The sequence below is a fragment of the Ornithorhynchus anatinus genome, chromosome 4, assembly GCF_004115215.2.
Source record: "Ornithorhynchus anatinus isolate Pmale09 chromosome 4, mOrnAna1.pri.v4, whole genome shotgun sequence".
Classification (NCBI taxonomy): domain Eukaryota; kingdom Metazoa; phylum Chordata; class Mammalia; order Monotremata; family Ornithorhynchidae; genus Ornithorhynchus; species Ornithorhynchus anatinus.
The window spans coordinates 93,262,004-93,268,003 of record NC_041731.1 but is presented as its reverse complement, the minus strand read 5'-3'; positions in this window follow the sequence as shown (position 1 = coordinate 93,268,003).

The following is a 6,000-nucleotide window of genomic DNA, read 5'->3' as shown; positions in this document are numbered from 1 at the left end:
TGGACTTGTGGTAATATCATTCCAACACAGTGAGTGTGCTGAGAAAAACGAAAGGTCAAACCTTGAATTGGACAGTGAGTGCCTTTAATCTACCTATCAACCATTTGTCAAGTTAATATCAGGATGCAATTGAAACACTGAAAATATAATAATAGTAATTACTACAGTATTTGTTAAGCACTTCCTATGTGCCAAGCACTATTCTAAGCACCAAGGTAGATACAAGATAATCAGATTATCCCACGTGGGGCTCAGAGTCTTAATCCCCATTTTACAGATGAGGTAACTGAGGCACAGAGAAGTGGCTTGCCTAAGGTCACACAGCAGACAAGTGGCAGAGGCACAATTAGAACCCATGTCCTCTGACTCCCAAGCTTAGGCTCTTTCCACTAAGCCAAAGTGGCAAGAAGGAAAACCTTTAGAGAGATGGCAACCTTTAGAGAGATGGCAAGTAACGTGACATTTTGTGATGATAATAAACCATTGAAAGGACCGGGGCAAAACATCTCACATTGGAGAAAATCTTCCTCAGTGGAATTTGGAAAAGTTTGAGATTTATTTGCTCACTGACTAGGTAAAAGGTCATCTGGGATATTTGCATAGTTTTCCTCCTTTATCATTTTACTCATAGAATGTGACTATCTTGGCTTTCGTCACCCCTTCCCCCGCCTTTCTTTCTAGTTAGGGAAAAGTATTGGGGGGGGGGGGGGTCTTTCCTTCTTTGTGAAGCTAACCATCCTAAGTTGTCCTGCAGCTAGATTCATGACAGCTGAGGGAGAACCCACTCTGGTGAAAGGCCATTTTAAGTACGCATCACGGCTTCAGATTCATAAAGTTCTGAGTAAATCAGCTTGAAATGTGAGCCTCTTCTAAAATTTGTTTGCCAAACTGAAACTGAATAAGGGAACATTTTGGACACTCTTTTTTATTCCCTCCTGAATCTCTGCCAACTCAGTGTATGGTATTTCCATAAAAGTCTTGTTTTTCTTCCCTTTTCTTTGAAGGATTTTTTTTTTCCAAATCCCAAACTCTGAAAAGAAATGGGGGTGGACAGTTAGAAATCAGCCACTCTAAACTTTGTTCTCCCCTCATTGCTGCTGACTTCATTTCTTTTGCCCTCTGGACTGTAAGCTTCTTCTAGGAAGGATATGTACCAAGCGCTCTGCACACAGTAAACGCTCATCTGTGCTCATTTGTATATATTATTCATTACCCTATTCATTTTGTTAATGACGTGTATATCTCCTTGATTCTATTTATCTTGATGATGTTGTCTTGTTTTTGTTTTGTTCTGTTTCGCTTTGCTATCTCTCTCCCCCGTTTATTCATTCATTCATTCATTCAATAGTATTTATTGAGCGCTTAGTATGTGCAGAGCACTGTACTAAGCGCTTGGAATGTACAAATCGGTAACAGATAGAGACAGTCCCTGACCTTTGACGGGTTTACAGTCTAATCGGGGGAGACGGACAGACAAGAACAATAGCAATAAATAGAATCAAGGGGATGAACATCTCATTAAAACAATGGCAAATAAATAGAATTAAGGCGATAAGCCCGTTTAGGCTGTGAGCCTGTCATTGGGCAGGGATTGTCTCTATCTGTTGCCCAACTGTACATTCCAAGAGATTAGTACAGTGCTCTGCACATAGTAAGCGTTCAATATATACTATAAAATGAATGAATATGATTGAATGAATACCACCTCTATGGTACTGTATGCTCCCAAGTGCTTAATTCAGTGCCCTGTATACCATAAATACTACCGATTGATTGACTCAGTTTACTTGTCTTATGCTGTTGACTCATCGCTAACCCATAGTGCCCATCTCTCCTAGTACACCCTACCTCCATCTGTAATTGTTCTGCTCGTGGATCCAGAAAGTTTTCTTGATCAAAATCCCGAAGCCGTTTACCATCGCCTCCTTCCGTGCCGTCAACTCGAGTCTCCACCCTCTATTCTCTCCCATGCTGCTACTGGCCAACAGAATAATAATGTAATGTTGTAATGTGGGCATTCGTTAAGCGCTTACTATGTGCAGAGCACTGTTCTAAGCGCTGGGGTAGATACAGGGTGATCAGGTTGTCCCACGTGAGGCTCACGGTCTTCATCCCCATTTGACAGTTGAGGGAACTGAGGCCCAGAGAAGTGAAGTGACTTGCCCACAGTCACACAGCTGACAAGTGGCAGAGGCGGCATTCGAACCCATGACCTCTGACTCCCAAGCACGGGCTCTTTCCACTGAGCCACGCTGCTTCTCCGAAACAGAAGTGAGTCTTGACTTGTAGCAGACGGCCTTCCACTCACTAGCCACTGGCCCAGCTAGGAATGGAATGCACAGGCCTCTGCTTGACTCTCCCTCCCGTAGCAGAGACTGGTAGACTACTGGAAACTCTACTATCAGAAATACCTGGTCTTTGCCTAATAATAATGTTGGTATTTGTTAAGCGCTTACTATGTGCAGAGCACTGTTCTAAGCGCTGAGGTAGATACAGGATAATCAGGTTGTCCCACGTGGGGCTCACAGTCTTAATCCCCATTTTACAGATGAGGTAACTGAGGCACAGAGAAGTTAAGTGACTTGCCCACAGTCACACAGCTGACAAGTGGCAGAGCTGCCTAGACTGAGTGCTTCTTCTCACTCCTGTACTCCAGCCCCACCTTACCCCCCCAGGCAGTCTCCTCACATTCATTTCAAAGCATTCAGTGGTATTTATTTGAGCACTTACTGTGTGCAGAGCACTGTACTAAGCACTTGGGAGAGTACGCTACGACAGTTGGTAGACACGTGGAGCTTCTGGGTCCTTCTCACGCACATACCCACAAACCCACACAACCACATAAACACACACCAGATCCTCCCGTCCACATATATATTCAGTCACCAAACCGGACACAGATCACTCGATCAGCCATAAATACACACGCCACACCCAAAATAGTCCAGACACATATTTAGCACACAAACACATATCAATCATTCAGTGAATGGTATTTATTGAGCACTTTTTTTTTTTTGCAGAACACTGTACTAAGCACTCGGGAGAGTCAACCACAGTAGAAATGGTAGAAACATTCCCCGCCCACCAGGAATTTACGGTCTAGAGCGGGAGATAGACATTAAAATAAAGATATGTACGTACGCGCCATGCGGTTGAGGGTGGGATTCATTCATTCGTTCAATAGTATTTATTGAGCGCTTACTATGTGCAGAGCACTGTATTAAGTGCTTAGAGTGTACAATTCAGCAACAGATAGAGAGAATCCCTGCCCAATAACGGGCTCACAGTCTAATGAATATCAGGGGCTTATAGGGTACAGATCTGAATGCCAGGGTGATGCAGAAGAGTGAGGATGTGGGGGAAATGAGAGTTTAGTTGGGGCAGGCCCCTTGCAAGAGACGTGATTTTAGGAGGGTTTTGAAGGTGGTGCACTCTACACTCACCTCTCAGGGTGTTCATTCATTCATTCAATAGTATTTATTGAGCGCTTACTATGTGCAGAGCACTGTACTAAGCGCTTGGAACGAACAAGTCGGCAACAGATAGAGACGGTCCCTGCCGTCTGACGGGCTCACGGTCTAATTGGGGGAGACGGACAGACGAGAACGATGGCAATAAATAGAATCAAGGGGATGAACATCTCATTAAAACAATAGCAAATAAATAGAATTAAGGCGATGTACATTTCATTAACAAAATAAATAGGGTGATGAAAATATATACAGTCGAGCGGACGAGTACAGTGCTGATGGGATGGGAAGGGAGAGGGGGAGCAGAGGGAGATGGGGGGGAAAAGAGGGTTAAGCTGCGGAGAGGTGAAGGGGGGGCGGTAGAAGGAGTAGAGGGAGAAGGGGAGCTCAGTCTGGGAGAAGGGGAGCTCAGTCCGGGTGGCACATGGAGAGTTTCCAGTCCTCTACCAGTCTTGTCTATCAGAGGGAGAGGCAAGCAGTGGCCTATCCGTTCCATTCCTAGCTTGGGCAGGGGCTATCGAGTGGCAGGCCATCGGCTACAAGTCAAAGTTCACCCGTGCTGGGCAGGAGCAGCACGGGAGAGAGTGGAGGGCGGAGATTCAAGTTTACTGCATGGAAGGCAGCCATGGTAAACCACTTCCATGTTTTTACCAAAAAAACTCTCTGGATCCACTACCAGAACGATTACAGATGGAGAATGGGGCGTTCTGGGAGAGATGCGTCCGCGATGTCGCTATGGGTCGGAAACGACTCGACGGCATAAGACGAGACAAGCCCTGTACGCTAATAGAACTTGAAACACCTCAGAGACACGTTTAGGGCAGGGAAGACCACAGCAATTTGGACAATGGGAAAAAGTTCGTGTAAATGGTTTCACTTGCTTTCACGGACAGCACAGATCGCCTTGAGGAGCTAGAAGCAGGGTGGTAAAGTTGAGAAGCAGCGTGGCTCAGTGAAAAGAGTCCGGCCTTGGGAGTCAGAGGTCATGGGTTTGAATTCCGGCTCTGCCACTTGTCAGCTGTGTGACTGTGGGCAAGTCACTTCACTTCTCTGTGCCTCAGTTCCCTCATCTGGAAAATGAGGATGAAGACTGTGAGCCTCACGTGGGACGACCTGATTACTCTGTATCTACCCCAGCGCTTAGAACAGTGCTCTGCACATAGTAAGCGCTTAACAAATACCAACATTATTAAAGTTGCAGCTAAGCGCTCCTGGTGCTGCCATGTTCTGGAGGGGTTGCCACACCCTCCTCGTTACTAGCTGGACAATTCTTGCGTCAGCTCCTTCAGCAGTAGTAAAAGTAATGATAATGATGACGATGATAACAGTAGTATGTCTTAAGTGCTCATTTTGTGCCAAGAACTGAACTAATAATAATAATAATAATAATAACATTGATGGTATTCATTCAGCACTCACTATGTGCCAGACAGGGTTCTAAGCGCTGGGCTAGTTACAAGCTTATTAGGTTGGACACATTCCATGTTTCACATGGGGCTCACAGTCTGAATCCCCATTTTACAGATAATAATAATATTAATTATGGTATTTGTTAAGCGCTTACTATGTGCCAAGCTCTGTTCTAAGCGCTAGGGTAGATATAAGGTAATCAGGTTGTCCCACATGGGGATCACACTTTTAATCCCCATTTTACAGATGAGGTAACTGAAGCACAGAAAAGTGAAGTGCCTTGCCCAAGGTCACACAGCCGACAGGTGGCGGAGGCGGGATTAGAACCCACGTCCTCTGACTCCCCAGCCCAGGCTCTTTCCACTAAGCCACGCTGCTTCTATGGGGCACAGAGAAGTGAAGTGACTTATCCAAGGTTACAGAGCAGACACGTGGCAGAAGCAGGACTAGAATCCAGGCCCTTTTGAGTCTCAGGCCCGGGCTGTCTCCACTAGGCCATGTTGCTTCCCTCCTGTTTTCCTACTCCCTACTAAGTGCTGGGATAGATACAATTTACACATGGGGCTCACAGTCTAAGTAGGAGGGAGAACAGGTAATGAATCCCCATTTTTCAAGCCAGAGAACTGAAGCAGAGGCAAATGAAATGACTTGCCCAAGGTCACACAGCAGACGAGTGGCGCAGCCGGGGATTAGAACCCAGGTCTCCGCCTTCCAGGCCACTCTGGAGTAGTAACAGTATTTAACTGCTTATTCAATCGTATTTATTGGGCGCTTAGGGTGTGCAAAGCACTGTACTGAGCGCTTACTACCTGCTTACTGTCTGCAGAGCACTCTGCTAAGACCTTGGGGGAAATAAACAGGTGGAAATGAGAGCCAGAATTATTGACCTTCATTTTGGTCGGAAAGTGAAGTTATCAATTAAGGCTTGGTGCTTAGCGACTATCTCTCTCTACATTCCTTCTGCAAACTGTCATGTATGTGACCCGTGATTTCTGTTCAATCGTTAAGTTTTATTAGAGCTGTACAAGAAAGGAAAAGCAATTAAGAATCAAGTCAAATCATTTGCTTTTTCATCTGTATATGGTTAAATGACTAAAAAAAAAAAAAAAAGAAAACC